This window comes from Oncorhynchus masou, chromosome 5, assembly GCF_036934945.1.
Source record: "Oncorhynchus masou masou isolate Uvic2021 chromosome 5, UVic_Omas_1.1, whole genome shotgun sequence".
NCBI lineage: Eukaryota > Metazoa > Chordata > Actinopteri > Salmoniformes > Salmonidae > Oncorhynchus > Oncorhynchus masou.
This window is the reverse complement of record NC_088216.1, coordinates 15,556,322-15,577,533: the sequence shown is the minus strand read 5'-3', so window position 1 is coordinate 15,577,533 and position 21,212 is coordinate 15,556,322. Positions and strand designations below refer to the sequence as shown.

At 45.6% G+C, this 21,212-nt stretch overlaps 1 pseudogene; it reads right to left on the bottom strand.

Annotated features, from left to right (window-relative positions):
• Positions 1-1,018: 1,018 nt before the first annotated feature.
• On the bottom strand, positions 1,019-20,806 carry LOC135528354 (mitoferrin-2-like; annotated as a pseudogene).
• Positions 20,807-21,212: the final 406 nt, after the last annotated feature.

Here is a 21,212-nt window from a genome sequence, read left to right as displayed (position 1 = left end):
GGGACGCCACAGTTCTTCCACCAGAAATACCATAAGTTGGTGTTTTTTTGTTGGTGGTGGAAAATGCTGTCTCAGAATCTCTGAAGAATCTCCCATAAGTATTGAATTGGGTTGAGATCTGGTGAATGACACACACACACACACACACTTACTTTAAATCACCTATGCTCCTTTGAGACCACTCTTTCAAATCACTAAAATCTCTTCTCGTCATGGCAGACAAAATAATGGTCAACTGGGTAGTTTTCTACATGACCCTAAGCATGATGGGATGTTAATTGCTTAATTAACTCATATTCTCTCTCTCTCATGTACTTCAATGTTTCCTTTATTTCGGCAGTAACCTGTATATCTCAGTAGCTGGATATCATAGGGGTGCTGATACAGCTGACACACGCCATATTACCAAACTTCATTATGACGGATGTTATTCACACACCATCCACTCAAGGCCATGATGATGTGAGTTATTATCCCGCGTCCCAAATTACCCGACACAGTGCACTACTTTTGACTAGAGCCCTATAGGCCCTGGTCAAAAGTAGTGCACTAAATAGGGAATAGGGTGCAATTTGGAAATAGGGTGCAATTTGGGCTGCACACATTGTCTGTGTGTGTTTCATTTGCCACCAGCGGCATCACTGATGAAAAGGGTTTAGATTTTCATCCCACATTAAAACACCACTGAAACACAGTTAAACAAACTATGGCCAGGGCTGTATAGGCTGGCTACAGCTGCGGTTGTCTTTGATAATATAGGCCTTCGCACATGGGCAGACAGACAGATGGCACACAGGGTTTGTGAGGAGGGGTAGGGATGGAAGAGGGGGTAAGGTTTGAGGAGAGTTAGGGACGCGCAATACAAGCCACCTTAGTATACAAAGCGCAGGGGCAATACCTTCTACGACAAAATAAAAAGTTACAGACTGCAGCTTTAACATGCACTTTTCCAGTGTTTTACTGTTCAAATAAGACATTTCTTACAGAACATTTTCAGGAAAAAAAGAGACAGGACACATTGTAATGGATAATTTCTCTCCAGCACGTGGGGGCAGCAGTCCCAAGAGAAGACCCTGCTTCTGCGAGGCGCTGCCCGTTAGCCACTATTTATTTACAATTCACAAAGTAATACAGGAAGAAGTTTCTCTTTCAATACAGATCAAACCTCTTCTCTAGCTTTTCCATCACATCAAATTCACCCATCCCCCGTTCTTTCAGTCTTTGGTTTCCACTCGCAAACATGGCATACGGCAGGAAACACTCCTACATTCAGTTCTCTTTTCTCTCACCAACTCCTTTAAAAGGGGAAGTTCAGTATTTTAGGAGCTAGCGGTTGGCTAACGTTTGTAGCGGTTGTTTAAAAAGCCCTGAAGCATTGATACGTTTCTTCTGGCCCATAGACTACTTTCTGGATGAGAAACCATCTGACAAAGTTGTAAAATAGTGAACTTCCACTTTAAGTTAACTGTTAACATATTCAAAACGTTGTTCGCTACTTGTGTATTCAGTATGTTGTAGTATGTTGTTTCTACCTACAGGTTCTATAGGGTGCCGTTCTGGGTGGCAGTTTCTACCTATAGGTTCTATAGGGTGCCGTTCTGGGTGGCAGTTTCTACCTATAGGTTCTATAGGGTGCCGTTCTGGGTGGCAGTTTCTACCTATAGGTTCTATAGGGTGCCGTTCTGGGTGGCAGTTTCTACCTATAGGTTCTATAGGGTGCCGTTCTGGGTGGCAGTTTCTACCTATAGGTTCTATAGGGTGCCGTTCTGGGTGGCAGTTTCTACCTATAGGTTCTATAGGGTGCCGTTCTGGGTGGCAGTTTCTACCTATAGGTTCTATAGGGTGCCGTTCTGGGTGACAGTTTCTACCTATAGGTTCTATAGGGTGCCGTTCTGGGTGACAGTTTCTACCTATAGGTTCTATAGGGTGCCGTTCTGGGTGGCAGTTTCTACCTATAGGTTCTATAGGGTGCCGTTCTGGGTGGCAGTTTCTACCTATAGGTTCTATAGGGTGCCGTTCTGGGTGGCAGTTTCTACCTATAGGTTCTATAGGGTGCCGTTCTGGGTGGCAGTTTCTACCTATAGGTTCTATAGGGTGCCGTTCTGGGTGGCAGTTTCTACCTATAGGTTCTATAGGGTGCCGTTCTGGGTGGCAGTTTCTACCTATAGGTTCTATAGGGTGCCGTTCTGGGTGGCAGTTTCTACCTATAGGTTCTATAGGGTGCCGTTCTGGGTGGCAGTTTCTACCTATAGGTTCTATAGGGTGCCGTTCTGGGTGGCAGTTGGTTAGTCTATATGAGGGGGATATCCTGCCAAGTCATCGATTACAGGGATCCAAAATTCCCCTAACTTCCCCAAAATGCCAAGTCTTTCCAACAGGTCATTGTTGGGGATTCAGGATGCCCTGCTTTCCCCCCTGCTGATTACAGGAACATTCCTGGATAAACTGAGAATTTTCAAAAGTTCCCAGAATTTTTCAAACCATAATAATGAAGGAACCTATATATTAAATATTCACTTATCAGGTCGGTTCCAGAACACTTGGCTGAAACTCTACTCCTTCACAGATAGAATGAGTTGATCTAGGATAAGAGTAGTCCTACTCACACGTGTTCTTCTCTGTGATAACATGGCTTCAGAAATGAAGGGTCCAGCAGGACTTTGTATTTGTGCGTTTGACTCATGGCGGCTGATTCGAAGGCCGTCTGTACGTAGTAAATGTTGCTAAAAGTTACCATAGGATAAGTAACTACATGTGTACAAGTTACTATTTAAATGATTAGTTACCATAGGATAAGTAACTACATGTGTATAAGTTACTATTTAAATGATTAGTCACCACACATAACTGTAAATGACTATAAGTGCTAGAAAGTGGTGCGTGGTCAGAAGGTTCCATCCCAAACGGCACCGTATTCCCTATATAGTGCGCTACTTTTGACCAGATCCATATGAGCCGTGATCAAAAGTAGTACACTATATAGGGGCCAAGATGCCATTTGGGACACTACACGCACTCTCAAGGGAAAGGCCTTCTGCTCCCTGTGGGTCCTGGCCAAAAGTAGTGCACTATAAAGGGGATAGGGTGCCATCTGAAACAAACCCCATAAATCTCAAGTCTGGTAGACTGGAGGTGTAGCACACCTTCTGACCATCCTCAGAGGTTCTGTCCCAAATGGCACATTATTCTCTATATGGTGTCCTAGCGCTTTGCACTCAGCGTTCTAGCGCTTTGCACTCAGCGTTCTAGCGCTTTGCACTCAGCGTTCTAGCGCTTTGCACTCAGCGTTCTAGCGCTTTGCACTCAGCGTTCTAGCGCTTTGCACTCAGCGTTCTAGCGCTTTGCACTCCTATTTGATTTATTTCTCTCTTCCTCATTCAGTCAGTCACATCCACACAGTCAACACCACTGTCTTGATCAACTCCAATGGGTTAAGTTGAACATTTCAAGTCAAAATACTCATATTCCTCAATGTCTACATACAGGCGGAGAAATACGTCAACACAAGCCCAGTCACTATCTCAAAGATGGAAAAGGCAGTTATTGTTTTAAATAGCATTGCATGAATCAATTTCTTGTGAATTTAATTCCCATTTCAGAATGCTAGACGTTAATCGAAATATAGCCCAGTGGTAGTCGTGACTATAGATATCTCCTTAATGCTGAATCCACTGACTCCAGTCATCACACAATACAGAGGTCTTCACTTGGTCTACGTCCCCATGACCTCACCTTCCTCCCAAAATGTGCCCTTGTTCACTTCCCTTCACTGGTTTGAAAGGAAATGACTGGTATAAGAAACATGGTGGAAACGAGCCCATTCATCCACCAACCCAATACTATTAGATTAGTGGGAAGTAGGGAACGAGTGCACATTTGCAGGAGAAAGTAGATATTATTGGGACTCTTTTAGATCTGTCCATAAAGTCAATGGAGGAGGGAGGTCGAGACTCAAAGCCCCCTAGTGGTTATAGTAGGGAAATGCAGAAATATAATTCTAATATATACAGTAACTGGACAGTTTATTAGGTACATCACCTCATTCACCAAAATTGATCGCTCCTACAGACAGTGAGTAGTGTGGCTGTGGCTTGCTATATAAAGCAGGCAGACAGGCATTCAGTTACTGTTCCATTGAAAGTTAGAATGGGAAAACGAGTGACCTAAGCGACGTTGAGCGTGGTATGATTGTTGGTGCCAGGTAGGCCAGATCCAGTATCTCAGAAACGTCTGCCCTCCTGGGCTTTTCACACACGACAGTCTAGGGTTTACCGAGAATGGCGCGAGAAAACAAAACACGTCCGTGGGCGAAAACAGCTCGTTGATGAGAGAGGTCAAAGGAGAGGGGCAAGAATGGTGCAAGGTAACAGGCAGGTCACAAACAGACACATAACGGAGCAGTACTACAGTGGTGTGCAGAACATCGTCTCAGACACACAACTTGTCGGTCCTTGTCACTGATGGGCTACTGCAGCAGACGACCACACCGGGTTCCACTCCTAGCTAAAAACAACAGGAAGCAGCTCCAGCGGGCACAAGATCTGGACACTGGACAATTTAGGAATGGAACAACATCGCCTGGTCTGACAAATCCCGGTTCCTATTGCGTCAAGCTGATGGCAGAGGCAGAATTTGGCGTATGCAGCAGGAGTCCATGGACTCATCCTGCCTGGTGTCAACGGTACAGGCTGGTGGCGGTGGTGTATTGGTGTGGGGAATGTTTCCTGGCACATCTTAGATCCCTAGATACCAATTGAGAAAATTACTTTTCCGACACCTTGTAGAATCCATGCCCCAAAGAATTCAGTCTGTTCTGGAGGCAAAGGGAGTCCGACCCGGTACTAGATGGGTGTACTAAATAAACTGGCCAGTGAGTGTATATTTGAATTAAAGTGCCATGTACGGTATGTCTATAATAAACTATGTGAAAGATGGGGACTTGTTCTCTTATGTGAGAGGATAAGAGGAGGTCAGGTGTAGATGGGACACAGCTTTTGGCAACAAAAAACAAAACTTCACTTTTGCTAACCCTTACACTTTTCCTAACCTTAACCTAATTCTCCTAAACTGCTACGACAATTCTCCTAACCTGCTGTGTAAGGTGAATTTTGACAAAAGCTGTATCTCTTCTAGTCAAAAATATTAGGGGGGGCTTTTATTTCCTGGTTAGTTTAGAAGGTCAGAGGTCAAATGGTTAGAGGTGGGGTTACTGTGGGGTGGTTATAGAGTTAGATAGAGGGGGAACTTGGCCCAAAGATAGGAGCTGAGCCCTCTAGTACATATCTATGGGGGTGGGTTCCCTGGGGACATATTGAATGAAGGTCTTCCCTCCCTCTCTACTTCTCTCCGTCTCGGTGGTGCAGCCTTCTCTCGTACTGGCGCTTAGTGATGACGTATTTGAAGAACTCGTAGACGGACCAGCTGATGGCGGTGGAGGGCATCTGATAGATGATCCTGGCCTGGACGCCCTTAAAGAACGCCGCCCCACCCCCCATCCTGTACACAGTCCGGAACGCCTCCCCTAACCCCGAGATGTGGCGCCCCCCAGTGGCAGACGCCGTCCCTACACTCGCTCCAACCCCCAGCGCTCCTGGGACCTCAGCATGGACTGCTAGGGCCTCCTGGGTGTTGAGGAGGGTCTTACAGACATCAAGCGGGGTGGTGGCGGCGGCAGCAATGGCCCCGGCAAGCGCCCCGGAGATGACGTGAGAGGAGGGGTTGTACTGTCTGTGGGGGTTGAGAAGCTCCTGGAGGTACTCGTAGGTCATGAAGTGGAGAGCCTGGAAGGGGACGTTCATGGTCAGCTGGGTGGTGTAGGAGCGGTAGAAGGCCCCAGGGTCCCTCACGCCTCCAGATGGAGCCCACACAGTCAGACACGCCGCGGTACGGGGAGTTGTACATCTGCATACGCTGCTTCACCACTAGAGGGGAGAGAGAGACGGTTTAAAAATAAAAAAAAACAGATGTTGAAAACACAACGGAGCTTTTAAAAAGTACACAACCAGACAGAGAGGAAGGTCAGCCTAGAGGAGGAAAAGGGAGAGGAGAGGAAGGTCAGCCTAGAGGAAGGTCAGGCTACTGGAAAAAAAGAAAAAGGAAGGTCAGCCTAGAAGAAAAGGAAGGTCAGCCTAGAAGAAAAGGAAGGTCAGCCTAGAAGAAAAGGAAGGTCAGCCTAGAGGAAAAGGAAGGTCAGCCTAGAAGAAAAGGAAGGTCAGCCTAGAGGAAAAGGAAGGTCAGCCTAGAGGAAAAGGGAGAGGAGAGGAAGGTCAGCCTCAAGGAAGAGGAAGGTCAGCCTAGAGGAAAAGGGAGAGGAGAGGTAGGTCAGCCTCGAGGAAGGTCAGCCTAGAGGAAAAGGGAGAGGAAGAAAGAACAGGTGATGGCAGGACCGAGAAGAAAATAATAGTTGAAAGGAGAAGAGTAGCACATCTAGTCAAAACAGAGATATTAGGCTTTTAATGAGGGATACAGTTGGGACACACCATCAAGGGATTCCCCATTGCAGCCAATCAGAATGAGATGAAACCTCTAAAAGAAACGCTACTTAGGAAAGTAAAAGGAAATGGGGCTTATGGAATTCAGAACACCAGAAAGTTCAAAGCGTCCAATCCTGTCCCTAGTGACCCAGCCGGTGGACCAATGGCACAGCTGGCTGGCACACCCGGGCCCAGTCAGGTTGCTATGGAAACACCAATCACCATGGCCACATGTGTGTGAGCCAGCGGATGTTAATGCTATAGAGCTATACACTTGAGGGATGTAAACACACACCTGCAAACCGGTCGACTAATGACACTCACAGATGTGTGTTCCGATGCCCCTTTAGTTAGATGATGCTAACCCTCAACACTGATCTAAGGCCAGTTTTACTTTTCCTGCCCTCAAGGTCAAGGATAGGATATGACTCATGTAAGCTGATCCTATATCTGTGCCTACGAGCAACTTCTACCCAGGTGCTGCTCCTAATGGCCACCCGCAGTCCAGTCTCAGAGCTCCCCCTAGTGTCCTGTAGCAGTATATAAAGAGTTGTGCTATAAATATTCATACAGAGAAGGGATTACTGTTCTATTAATGTGTCAGGGAGTCTGACGCTGCAGATATCTACAGTGTGTATCAGGGAGTCTGACGCTGCAGATATCTACAGTGTGTATCAGGGAGTCTGGCGCTGCAGATATCTACAGTGTGTATCAGGGAGTCTGACGCTGCAGATATCTACAGTGTGTATCAGGGAGTCTGACGCTGCAGATATCTACAGTGTGTATCAGGGAGTCTGACGCTGCAGATATCTACAGTGTGTATCAGGGAGTCTGACGCTGCAGATATCTACAGTGTGTATCAGGGAGTCTGACGCTGCAGATATCTACAGTGTGTATCAGGGAGTCTGACGCTGCAGATATCTACAGTGTGTATCAGGGAGTCTGACGCTGCAGATATCTACAGTGTGTATCAGGGAGTCTGACGCTGCAGATATCTACAGTGTGTATCAGGGAGTCTGACGCTGCAGATATCTACAGTGTGTATCAGGGAGTCTGGCGCTGCAGATATCTACAGTGTGTATCAGGGAGTCTGGCGCTGCAGATATCTACAGTGTGTATCAGGGAGTCTGACGCTGCAGATATCTACAGTGTGTATCAGGGAGTCTGGCGCTGCAGATATCTACAGTGTGTATCAGGGAGTCTGGCGCTGCAGATATCTACAGTTTATCAGGGAGTCTGGCAGATATCTGCAGATATCTACAGTGTGTATCAGGGAGTCTGGCGCTGCAGATATCTACTACAGTGTGTATCAGGGAGTCTGACGCTGCAGATATCTACAGTGTGTATCAGGGAGTCTGACGCTGCAGATATCTACAGTGTGTATCAGGGAGTCTGGCGCTGCAGATATCTACAGTGTGTATCAGGGAGTCTGGCGCTGCAGATATCTACAGTGTGTATCAGGGAGTCTGACGCTGCAGATATCTACAGTGTGTATCAGGGAGTCTGGCGCTGCAGATATCTACAGTGTGTATCAGGGAGTCTGGCGCTGCAGATATCTACATTTACATTTAAGTCATTTAGCAGACGCTCTTATCTACAGTGTGTATCAGGGAGTCTGGCGCTGCAGATATCTACAGTGTGTATCAGGGAGTCTGACGCTGCAGATATCTACAGTGTGTATCAGGGAGTCTGGCGCTGCAGATATCTACAGTGTGTATCAGGGAGTCTGGCGCTGCAGATATCTACAGTGTGTATCAGGGAGTCTGGCGCTGCAGATATCTACAGTGTGTATCAGGGAGTCTGACGCTGCAGATATCTACAGTGTGTATCAGGGAGTCTGACGCTGCAGATATCTACAGTGTGTATCAGGGAGTCTGGCGCTGCAGATATCTACAGTGTGTATCAGGGAGTCTGACGCTGCAGATATCTACAGTGTGTATCAGGGAGGCACCAGAACATCACATCCATTATTTATTAGGTCCTCAAATCAGCTTTCTGAATTACCATAGAAGCACTAGAACATCACATTTAACAACATTTTGAACATTGCACCACAAATGAGGTGCAAAAAACTAAAAGCTGATCTCCCTAACTCTGTAGAGACCACAGTAGTTCCCAGAGTGAACCATCCCTGAGTCGGTGTGGTAACACATGTCTAACGTTTGGTGAAGATGTTCGGTGCAGCGGGGACGTTTTGTAAAAGGGCTTGAGGAATGAATGAACATAGCAATGTATCAACCTATGTGACATCAGCAGAATGCAGTGACGAGCACTGAAATGGTCACCCATTATAAAACACAGTGCACTATGACCCGCGGCACCTAACGGCTTTAATGAAGTGGCAGCTGCGTTCATACAGATGATGTCGCCGTAGTCTACGGCCGATAGGAACGTCAACTGAATAACCTGCGTTCTGCTATTTAGCGAGAGGCAGGACCTATTTCTACAGAAGACCATTTTTAATTCTCAGCTTTTTACTAACTTATCAATATGCTTTTGAAAAAGACAGCTTTTCATCTATCCAGACGCCCAGATATTTGTACGCAGGGATACAATCAATATGGACGCCATCCAAAATACATGCTTAAACCAGAGCTATTTTTACATGTGCTCCAGAGAACAACATGTGCTTAGTTTGACCTGCATTCAATGCTAATTTCAGGTCAGTAAAGTTTCTGTTATACAATGAAGGCAGACCGCCTGGTCAACCATAGGGAATAACCACATAAACAACTGTACACCTTTTGTAGTATCCAGGAAACCTGATACACATTGAGTTCTATCTGTTAAGTCATTTTTAAACCAGTTACATGCAGGCTGGTCCAGACCAATTGAGGAAAGACACAGAATTGGCAGTGAGTGATCAACAGTAACGAAAGCCTTTGAAAGGTCAATGAAGAGGGCAACACAATGTTGCCTTTTAGCCATAGTTAACCACATCAAGGAGAGATGCAGCAGAGATAGTGCTACGACCTGGTCTAAAACTCAACGGATGTACATTTACAATACATTTCAAAGATAACAAAGATCTTAGCTGAAAATGAATCAAGGATTCTAAAAGCTTAGCAAGACAGTTCAGAAATAGCGCAATCATTATTCTGGTGACATGATGATGATCGATGCTTGGCTGCAGTTTGACAAGTTAAAATAATCTTGCTCTTTTGTCCAAAATCATCTCATCATCTAGGCTAGAGCCCTGCACGGGTATGAATAATTTTAAGACCAAGCCCTACCCTACCCAGGCCCGCTGGCTTCTGCCAAAAGTAAGGCCCGGCCTGGCCCTGCCCGAAATCAGAAATAACTGTTAGTTAATCCATGAACTGCTCCTCTGTCTGTCCTTTGCTCCCTGCGCACAGCTCGCTCTCCGCGCATGGCGGCGCCGAGTATCCATAGCAACGGCTCAGCTTGGGCTGCTCTGCTCAATAAAGAGACATGCACACACACAGTAAACACACACGCACAAAGTACACACAATACGCACACACAGTAATGAATGAACACAAATGTATCACACATCAGCAGAATGCAGTACACTGAAATGGTCACCCATTATAAAACACAGTGCACACACACCTAACGCGCACACACACACACAGTACGCGCACTGCACATACAGATGATGTCGCACAGTCTACGGCCGATAGGAACGTCAACTGAATAACCTGCGTTCTGCTATTTAGCGCGAGGCAGGACCTATTTCTACAGAAGACCATTTTTAATTCTCAGCTTTTTACTGACTTATCAATATGCAGTTGAAAAAGCAGCCTTTCATTCCTGTTAGAAAGAGACAGCAGAGGGAAGAGAGATGGTTGGTTACCAGTGCAGTAAGACAAACACACAGCAGTAGAGAGATGGTTGGTTACCAGTGCAGTAAGACAAACACACAGCAGTAGAGATATGGTTGGTTACCAGTGCAGTAAGACAAACACACATGCAGTAGAGAGATGGTTGGTTACCAGTGCAGCAAGACAAACACACAGCAGTAGAGAATGGTTGGTTACCAGTGCAGCAAGACAAACACACAGCAGTAGAGATATGGTTGGTTACCAGTGCAGTAAGACAAACACACAGCAGTAGAGAGATGGTTGGTTACCAGTGCAGTAAGACAAACACACAGCAGTAGAGAGATGGTTGGTTACCAGTGCAGCAAGACAAACACACAGAAGTAGAGAACATGTTGGTTACCAGTGCAGTTAAGACAAACACACAGCAGTAGAGATATGGTTGGTTACCAGTGCAGTCAAGACAAACACACAGCAGTAGAGACATTTGGTTACATTTCAAAGACAAACACACAGCAGTAAATGAATGGTTGGTTACCAGTGCAGCAAGACAAACACACAGCAGTAGATCATTATGGTTGGTGACATGATGAAGACAAACACACAGCAGTTTGACAGATGGTTGGTTACCAGTGCAGTAAGACAAACATCTCAGCAGTAGAGAGATGGTTGGTTACCAGTGCAGTAAGACAAACACACAGGCCCGTGGCTTCTGATATGGTTGGTTACCAGTGCAGTAAGACAAACACACAGCAGTAGAGATATGGTTGGTTACCATCAGCAAGAACTGCAGTAAGACAAACACACAGCGCACAGAGAGATGGTTGGTTACCAGTGCATCCAAGACAAACACACAGCAGTAGAGAGATGGTTGCTCAATAAACAAACATGCACAGTACCAGTGCAGTAAGACAAACACACAGCAGTAGAGAGATGGTTGGTTACCAGTGCAGTAAGACAAACACACAGCAGTAGAGATATGGTTGGTTACCAGTGCAGTAAGACAAACACACAGCAGTAGAGATATGGTTGGTTACCAGTGCAGTAAGACAAACACACAGCAGTAGTACACGACACACACAGTACACGCATGGTTGGTTACCAGTGCAGTAAGACAAACACACAGCAGTAGAGACATGGTTGGTTACCAGTGCAGTAAGACAAACACACAGAGTAGAGATATGGTTGGTTACCAGTGCAGCAAGACAAACACACAGCAGTAGAGATATGGTTGGTTACCAGTGCAGCAAGACAAACACACAGCAGTAGAGAGATGGTTGGTTACCAGTGCAGCAAGACAAACACACAGCAGTAGAGATATGGTTGGTTACCAGTGCAGTAAGACAAACACACAGCAGTAGAGAGATGGTTGGTTACCAGTGCAGTAAGACAAACACACAGCAGTAGAGAGATGGTTGGTTACCAGTGCAGCAAGACAAACACACAGCAGTAGAGATATGGTTGGTTACCAGTGCAGCAAGACAAACACACAGCAGTAGAGATATGGTTGGTTACCAGTGCAGTAAGACAAACACACAGCAGTAGAGAGATGGTTGGTTACCAGTGCAGTAAGACAAACACACAGCAGTAGAGAGATGGTTGGTTACCAGTGCAGTAAGACAAACACACAGCAGTAGAGATATGGTTGGTTACCAGTGCAGTAAGACAAACACACAGCAGTAGAGATATGGTTGGTTACCAGTGCAGTAAGACAAACACACAGCAGTAGAGATATGGTTGGTTACCAGTGCAGTAAGACAAACACACAGCAGTAGAGAGATGGTTGGTTACCAGTGCAGTAAGACAAACACACAGCAGTAGAGATGGTGGTTACCAGTGCAGTAAGACAAACACACAGCAGTAGAGAGATGGTTGGTTACCAGTGCAGTAAGACAAACACACAGCAGTAGAGAGATGGTTGGTTACCAGTGCAGTAAGACAAACACACAGCAGTAGAGAGATGGTTGGTTACCAGTGCAGTAAGACAAACACACAGCAGTAGAGAGATGGTTGGTTACCAGTGCAGTAAGACAAACACACAGCAGTGGATGCTGCAACTTTCCTTCATCTGTCGGTCTCTCAGTGACCATTGGTCAAATTAGCAACATTGCTAATACCTCTAAGGTACAGTATGTATGTCAATGTCTCAGGGAATGTGTGGCTGTAACACCGTACCATTAGCAAAGTGGCTGTTAGCTCCCGGGTGGACCACGTTGCTGAGTGAGAACTTGAGTTTCTCATAACAGGCAAAGTACAGAGCATGGGCTGGCCCCGCCCCTATCGCCATGACGTTCAGCCCCCTCACAGGTCGCCACACCCCCTCGGTACGCACGATCTGACGTAGCGCGTCCATCACGTTCCGGTAACGAGCCCCCGGCTCAGGCTGCAGGCTCTGCATCCGCGTCTGGAGAGAGAGAGAGAAGAGACAGAGAGAGAGAAAGAGACAGAGAGAGAGAAGACAAGGGGGGTTAAAGGGGGAGGAGAGGGACAGAAAGAATGTTGAAGAGGGGGCGGGAGAAACAAGAGGAAAGGGCATCAATGCCTGGTCAATCAACTCTTTCATACTTCAGCTAATTAGTGGGTCAAGTGCAAAGTAAGAGAGCAGTCACAGTGCAGTTCACCAGGTCTAATACACTAGACATTTCTCTGTATAGCCTAACAGTATGTTCCTGTTTACTGGCTCAAAGTCAGTTAGGTAGGTAGACATAATAATAACTAGGCCTGAGGCTACTGGGTTCCACCCTTCCTCTGTCAACAGGGCACCAGTCTCTGTGTCACAACAGAATAATGCTCTGTATGGGAAGGATGGAGCAATAACCAAACCTCTGAGATTGCGTCAAGAGTAGAATAGCCTCCTTTATCCCATCACAGAGGACACCAAGATGGAAGGGTGGGGAAATGACTTCTGGAGGGCAGGGATGGAAATTCCCACTCATGACTACACACACTTCTGGGAAACGGAAAGTCAGAATGAATGTGGAGGCACAGTGTTTTGTTGTCATATATATATATATATAGTTTTACACAAGGCTCTAAAAGACTGCCCCAACTTACATTGTTTCTAAAGTGGCTGTAAGTGTTTTATTTTGCAGCGACAGATCGCACAGGCCTTACATTTTAAAGGCCATTTCTGCACCTCACCAATTCTCAGAACCAATACAACAGCGTTAGATAGACCTCCACACCAGTCTGTCCTTGGCATCCCACTCCAACCCAGGTTACTAGAAACACTGAGCTAACAGTCAACACCATCTCTACACAAATCACAAGTACTACCCTGTTTGTTTTCACATGCGGCGTCATCTACGCCCTGTGGAAGTTGCAGTGCACACACACGCACACACACGTGTGCTATGTTTGCGTTGTGTCTACAGCAACAATGGTGCACTTTCATCCCCCACACCTCTTCAGGAAATGTAAACATCAGAACACACCCGGTTGCATAACGTTCATGTAACCAGACTTAGCACTACCATGGTATAGACAGACACCTGAGAGTCCAGCTTCAGGGGGAAATTAAAGGATAGGGGGTTAACTTAACACGGCTGAATCCCCTGGGAAAGCCCCCCCTTTCTGAATGATTTCTTGCCCGCTCTCTTTCCCGCCCTCGTCTCTCTGGTCCTTCTCGTCTCTCCACTATGTTGAGAAGCCCTAGATGTGCAGTCCAGTCAGGCCACAGCCCTGCAGCAACAGAGTACAGTACACAGGACGGGGAAACCAGCTCAACATATTACTGGTCTTCTCTCCTGTATGAGAAACCTTGTATCCCAAATGTCACCCTGTTGCATAGCCTATATTTCAGTGCCTCTGACTGGAGACCTACTGTAAGGGCCTTGGTCAAGTAGAGCACTATAGAAGGAATATGGTGTCATTTGGGATGCACATAAAAGCAGTGTTTGGCCTTGTCCTGTGAGGAAAGTCATGGTTGTCGTGGCTGCCATTGACACTTCATGTTGGTTTATACTCAACTCAAGCGCTCAGGGTTGTTATAACACTCGTCCTCATGCCTGTTATAATACTCGTCCTCATGCCTGTTATAACACTCGTCCTCATGGCCGTTATAACACTCGTCATCATGTGTTTTGGGGCTTTGATCCTCATGCCTGTTATAACACTCGTCCTCATGGTTGTTATAACACTCGTCCTCATGCCTGTTATAACACTCGTCCTCATGCCTGTTATAACACTCGTCCTCATGGTTGTTATAACACTCGTCCTCATGCCTGTTATAATACTCGTCCTCATGCCTGTTATAACACTCGTCCTCATGGCCGTTATAACACTCGTCCTCATGCCTGTTATAACACTCGTCATCATGTGTTTTGGGGCTTTGATCCTCATGGCTTGGCAACTGCCATTCCTCTTCGCTGTCACAGTGACCTCAATATAAACGGTCTCATCAGATCCAATACCACATTTAGAAGCTACTAGCATCGTCCATTAATTCATACCAAGAATGATTCTTAATGTGAATCCGTTAAAGGTCTAGTGTGATCATGCCTCAAACTGGCTGTGCATTACAGTAAATCTCGATTGGCAGCTTTCTGAAATAGTTTCTATACTGTAGCTGAATGGGCCTAACTGGAAATCATGCAACTACACCGATGCTGCCAGGCTCAGGTCAACCGGCCTCACGGCGCCCACGGGCCGGCCTCACGGCGCCCACGGGCCGGCCTCACGGCGCCCACGGGCCGGCCTCACGGCGCCCACGGGCCGGCCTCACGGCGCCCACGGGCCGGCCTCACAGCGCCCACGGGCCGGCCTCACGGCGCCCACGGGCCGGCCTCACAGCGCCCACGGGCCGGCCTCACAGCGCCCACAGGCCGGCCTTACAGCGCCCACAGGCCAACTGATATGGTGCCAAGCTAGATAACAGGCATACCTGTCTTCTAGCTAAAGGGCAGGCCCTTTAGAAGTCCTGGGTCGTATTCAAAAGGGGCGGGCAGTGAAGAGAAACTGCTCCTCAGCTCAGAACAGGGTGAGTGTGTCCTAAATGGCACCCACAGGCCAGTGTTACAGCACCCTGTACCCTGAATAGTGCACTACTTTTGACCAGAGTCCTATGGCACTACAAAAGGAATACGCTGCCATTTGAGACACAGAGAGACAGTGACACACCTTGTAAAAGGTCCCAGCAGCAATGAGGAAATGGGTATTTTGAAAATCTATGGAGGAAACAGCGAGAGATGGGAAGGAAGGAGCGCCAACGCAAGTCCCTTTATTTAACCACAAGTGACGTCTGTCAGAGCAGCGTTTCAACAAGGCAGGACTCCGGGCTAGGGAAATCAACCAGATCAAATGAGGAAGTAGTGGTCTCTAACTAGCCCATGAACACCAGTATCAGCCTTACAGCAACCCAATGACTTGAGACATGTCCCTAGTAAATGAGTGACAGGAAAGTGTGCAACAGTCAAGATTGACTCTGAAAAGGTCAGAACAGTGAAAATACAGTGCCTTGCCTTCAGACAGTATTCACACCCCTGGACTTTCCCCACATTTTGTTGTACTACAGCCTCAACTTAAAATGGATTCAAATGTAGATGTTGTGTCACTGGCCGACACACACAATATCCCATAATGTAAAAGTGGAAATATTTTTGAAAAGTTTACAAATGACTCAAAATTGAAATGCTGAAATGTCAAGTCAATAAGTATTCAAACCCTTTGTTATGGCAAGCCACAGCACATTAAGGAGTAAACATGTGCTTCAGTCTCATAATAAAGTTACATGGACTTAAACAATGTGCATAACAGTGTTTAACGTGATTTATGAAAGACTACCTCATCTCTGTACCCCACACATACAGGTGTAAGGTCCCTCAGTCAAGCAGTGAATTTCAAACACTGATTCAACTACAAAGACCAGGGAGGTTTTCCAATGCCTCGCAAAGAAGGGCACCTATTGGTAGATGGGTACAAAAAAGAAAAAAGAAGTAGATATTTGTGACGTAGAAGTCCGTCACTACCGCGGGCAGCATTTGGTTCTTTAACGCACACATATTCATCACTCCTCCCTGCGCCATTATAAGTTAACAATGTGGGTCTTAACTTCTGTCTTGGTGCATGCATTTCACACTTGTCAATGTTCATATTTGAGAGATACAATAATTACTTATCAATGGTGGATGAGCGCATTGTTTGTTTGATCTGTTCCTCTCTCTCCATCAGCCCGGGTATGCTGGAAAAGGACCCGAGCTAAGGGAATTGGGTTGGCTTTATAGTGCCTGTCCCAAATGGCTCATAAATGCATATGGGCATATTGAAAGATATTGTCAGTAGTGATGTAATGTTGTAAATGTTATGTTGTGATATTGTTTAAAACCGTGTTGCAATGTATATACTTTAGTATGTTTAGTTCATGGAAAATGTAGGTTTCTATTGTTAATTGATTAATTAATTAGGGTTAATTGTTCTGAGGGGAGGGGCTAGCCCTACAAAAGGAGCCTCTCTTTCAGTCTCTAGAGAGGCAGTTTGGATTGAGCTGTGGATGGGGCAGCATTGTTTTTAAGCTGTCCCATAAGGTAGACGTTGATGACAGTTTTTTTTGTTCCGGAATTCACTTGTAAATAAACACCTTTGCACAGAAGAACTTTTGCGGTTCCGCCATCTTTTTATTTTGATAGAGGTTAGGTTATCCAGTTTAGCCTTCTGGCCTACTCTACGTGACAATATTGAATATCCCTTTGAGCCTGGTGAAGTTATTAATTACACTGGATGATGTATCAATACACCCAGTCACTACAAAGATACTTCCTTCTCAGTTGCCGGAGACAAAGGAAAGAGCTCAGGGATTTCACCATGAGACCAACGGTGACTTTAAAACCGGTGCAGAGTTTAACGGCTGTGATAGAAGAAAACTGAAGATGGATCAACAAACTTGTTGTTACTCCACAATACTAATCGAAATGACAGAGTGAAAAGAAGGATGCCTGTACAGAATTAAAGAATAATCCAAAATATGCATCCTGTTTGCAATACGGCACTAAAGTAAAACGCCCAAAACATGTGGCAATGAAATTAACTGTATGTCCATAATATAAAGTGTTACGTTTGGGGAAAATCCATCACAACACTGAGTACCACTTCATAATATTGTCAAGCATGGTGGGGCTACATCATGTTATGGGTATGCTTGTCATCGGCAAGGAACAGGGAGTTTTGGGGGGGATAAAGCTAAAATAGAGCTCTGAATAGAGCTAAGCACAAGCAATAACATATAGGAAAATCCGATTCAGTCTGCTGAGAGACCATTTCACCTTTCAGCAGGACAATAACCTAAAACACAAGGCCAAATATACATTGGAGTTGCTTAACAAGATGATATAGAATGTTCCTGAGTTACAGTTTTGACTTAAAAATCATCTTGAAAATCTATGGCAAGTCTTGAAAATGGCTGTCTAGCAATGATAAACAACCAATTTGACTGAGCTGGATAGGTTTTTAATAATACATGCTCTTAGAGACTTACCCAGAAAGACACACAGCTGTAATTACAGCCAAATGTCATTCTAACATTTATTGACTCAGTGGTGTGACTACTTATGTAAATGAGATATGTATGCATTTCATTTTCAATAAATTTGCAAACATTTCTAAGAACATGTTTCACTTTGTCAATATGGGGTATTGTGTGTAAATGGGTGAGAATAAAATTACTAAATCAATTTTGAATTCAGTCTAACAACAAAATGTGGAATAAACCAAGGGGTATGAATTATTCCTGAAGGCACTGTAAATGACAGGCCTTATGGTCGGCCAGGGCTCCAAAGCTTTCAGCCATTGATAACTGATTTAAGGCAGACTGCCCAGAGCCAAAAGCCGAGACCACGGTATACAGTGGTAGTATGGGACAGTGGTATTCTAGACCAAAGGGTATGTATGGGTGTACCATGGTTGTACAGGACAGGGGTATTCTAGACCAAAGGGTATGTATGGGTGTACCATGGTTGTACAGGACAGGCGTATTCTAGACCAAAGGGTATGTATGGGTGTACCATGGTTGTACAGGACAGGGGTATTCTAGACCAAAGGGTATGTATGGGTGTACCATGGTTGTACAGGACAGGGGGTATTCTAGACCAAAGGGTATGTATGAGTGTACCATGGTTGTACAGGACAGGGGTATTCTAGACCAAAGGGTATGTATGGGTGTACCATGGTTGTACAGGACAGGGGTATTCTAGACCAAAGGGTATGTATGGGTGTACCATGGTTGTACAGGACAGGGGTATTCTAGACCAAAGGGTATGTATGGGTGTACCATGGTTGTACAGGACAGGGGTATTCTAGACCAAAGGGTATGTATGGGTGTACCATGGTTGTTCAGGACAGGGGTGGAAGCTTGAAGCCAGACTCTTACAGGATTCTTTATTAAAGGGCCAGTGCAGTCAAAATATTTTGTTTCCCTGTGTTTTACATCATATTGTACAGCAGCTGATGAAACTAACACCAGAAAAAACTAAGTTATTTCATGATAGTGCTGGTTGAAAATACAATCTAGCATTAGAATGTACAGTACTAGAGGCCACCAAAGTAGGCAGAAATAAAAAGCTTAGCACCCCGAGCCCGGGGGAGCCTGCCTTGATACTTTTTCTATCTGGCTGGCTACTCCATGTTCTTTCTGAAAACACTAGGTATTCTAGACCAAAGGGTATGTGTGTATCATGATCGTATGGGGCAGGATTATAAAGTAACAGAGGTTATAGGTGTTCAGTTGAGGTTCTCATTCTCATTCTACAACCTATTAATCTGTCCAGGTGGTGAGAGGTCAGGAGTGAGGACAGCCAACAGGTGCCAAACCCTGTTTAAACTCAAACTAGTTGGATCAGTCAGTGGCTGGACAAAGTTCAGATACACAACCTAGCTATGCAAATAGGGCATAGGATGAACCAAAAACTCCATGTTGAGTTGAGAATCAATGGCATCCAGTCTATAAAATAGCTATATTTATCTGCAGTTCTGTTTCAGTAAACCCTCCAGCGGTAATAACTCAAGTAAAAGCTTGTAATCATGTGCAACAACAGGAGCCCAGCTGACATCAGTGAGTAGACAGAGGAGTCTATTGAGTATCTCCAATCCAGGGCCTTGTGACCAACATACACTTTAACCAACACTAACCAAATACTTTCCCTTCTCCTTGTGGATTATGAAACAAAGTGGTGATTATGCAATGATCTAGCCTAGCTCGATACAAATATGGATTTGCTGACAGCCATAACATGTATGTGCCTTTATAGCTTTTAGCTAGTGTTACTGCTACAAAACAAACCCGTGTCATATAGTTCGATTGACAAGCTTAACTGCATTATAGTTTGGAGACTAGGAATGTATACAGTGTGATGCAAGTGTGTACAACTAACTAGGCCCTACATGGGTACATAAGAGCACTTCGTGTGATACTTGGTTAGGTAGCTAACGTTTCATTACACACTTCTCAGTGTACATAACCTGGCTGGCTCCTCTCCTGTCGGTCAGCTAACATTAGGAAGTTAACTAACGCGGGTAATGATGAACCTTGGCCTAAAAGTACGACTGCATTTTAAAAATAACAAACGAGCAGCCTAGATCATTATTTGGCGACATGTCACTTTCACCTTCGCTAGTTAGCATCCTACTCGAGCTCAGGCTTGGGCCTACCAACGGGATGTATGTCAACAACGGATGAGATTCTGAATAACACCGTTAGCTAACAAACTAACTTAGTTAGCAATTTAAACAACTGCTGGTGGCTCCTCTGACAACGTACATGTCACCGGGGAATGTGTATATGTGTTATTTTAGCAACACTTGTGTGCAGACGTGCTGTATCTACATAATTAGTTAGCGAACTATTCCTCCCCTCTTTCCATTCTGGAATAATTGTGAACAGCTAACTAGCCTCAGACACCGGTAACTGACGCTACAAGCGTAGCTACACAATAGCAATCAAGCGCATGGTTAAAGACGAATTTATTCATGTTGACTAGTTAGTTGTTTTTATTTAACCTTTGTTCTTTTACCTTAACACAGTCGATGGGATACATTAGGCAGTGTTCCATGATGCCAGCCACGGCGCCGGCTAACATGTGTGTACTGGTGGCTACACCCTGGGGGAGCCCCTCGTAGTCTATTTCGGTCTCCGTAGCAGCCACCGTGGGCTCTGGGGCTGCTCGAAGTTGCAACACCGCAGTAAAGTCCGGTTCCGCTGTTATCCGTGGCGGTGACAGACCACCAACAAACCCCTCCGTAGCATCCAAAATCCTCCCGCCGAGCCATCGAATGTCTGCCCCTGCAGCTCCAGCAGCAACCCCGGCATCGACGCTTGGTGTGTCCACCCGCCTGGACACGAAACCATTCGCTTCCATGCAGATACGATATAGTAAAGTCCAAGCTGCGCGGTTATTCCTCGGTTTCGACACTTTCGCCACCAATCTCTTGAGGGTTGTCGAGGATAGCTCCAGCCGATAACGGGCCCCACCAGACCGACACTGGCTCAAGGGGAGGCTAAAGTCGGCAAGGGGAATAATGCACTTGGCGGACTGGAGAGGGCTTGTCAGTGAGTCACGCCGGAAACGGTTACATGATTGTGTATTTCACCAGTCAAACATTATAAAATATGGAATGAATCCCAGCGATTGGCTGATTTGCAGTGTAATTATTCATAAAATAAGGCGGGAATAGACCAAAGGGGAGGGATGTGGAAGGATCGCTGTGACAATTTTATAAGCTCCATTTTCGTAACCACAGCAGTCACATGTTTTACTGTAGTTGTTTCCGAATCCAGGGTGTTTGTAATCACCACCAAGGTCAATCATTTGATTCAGATGACATGCATCGGCGCTTATTGCTCATTGGGTTTAGTTATATTAAAATGTGTCCCCAACATTGGCTTCGAAGGTCATCACTGTTCTGTCTACTGTGAAATTACTGCGTGACATGATGCATGACAGGCTCACTGTGCATGCAATGGAAGCAATGC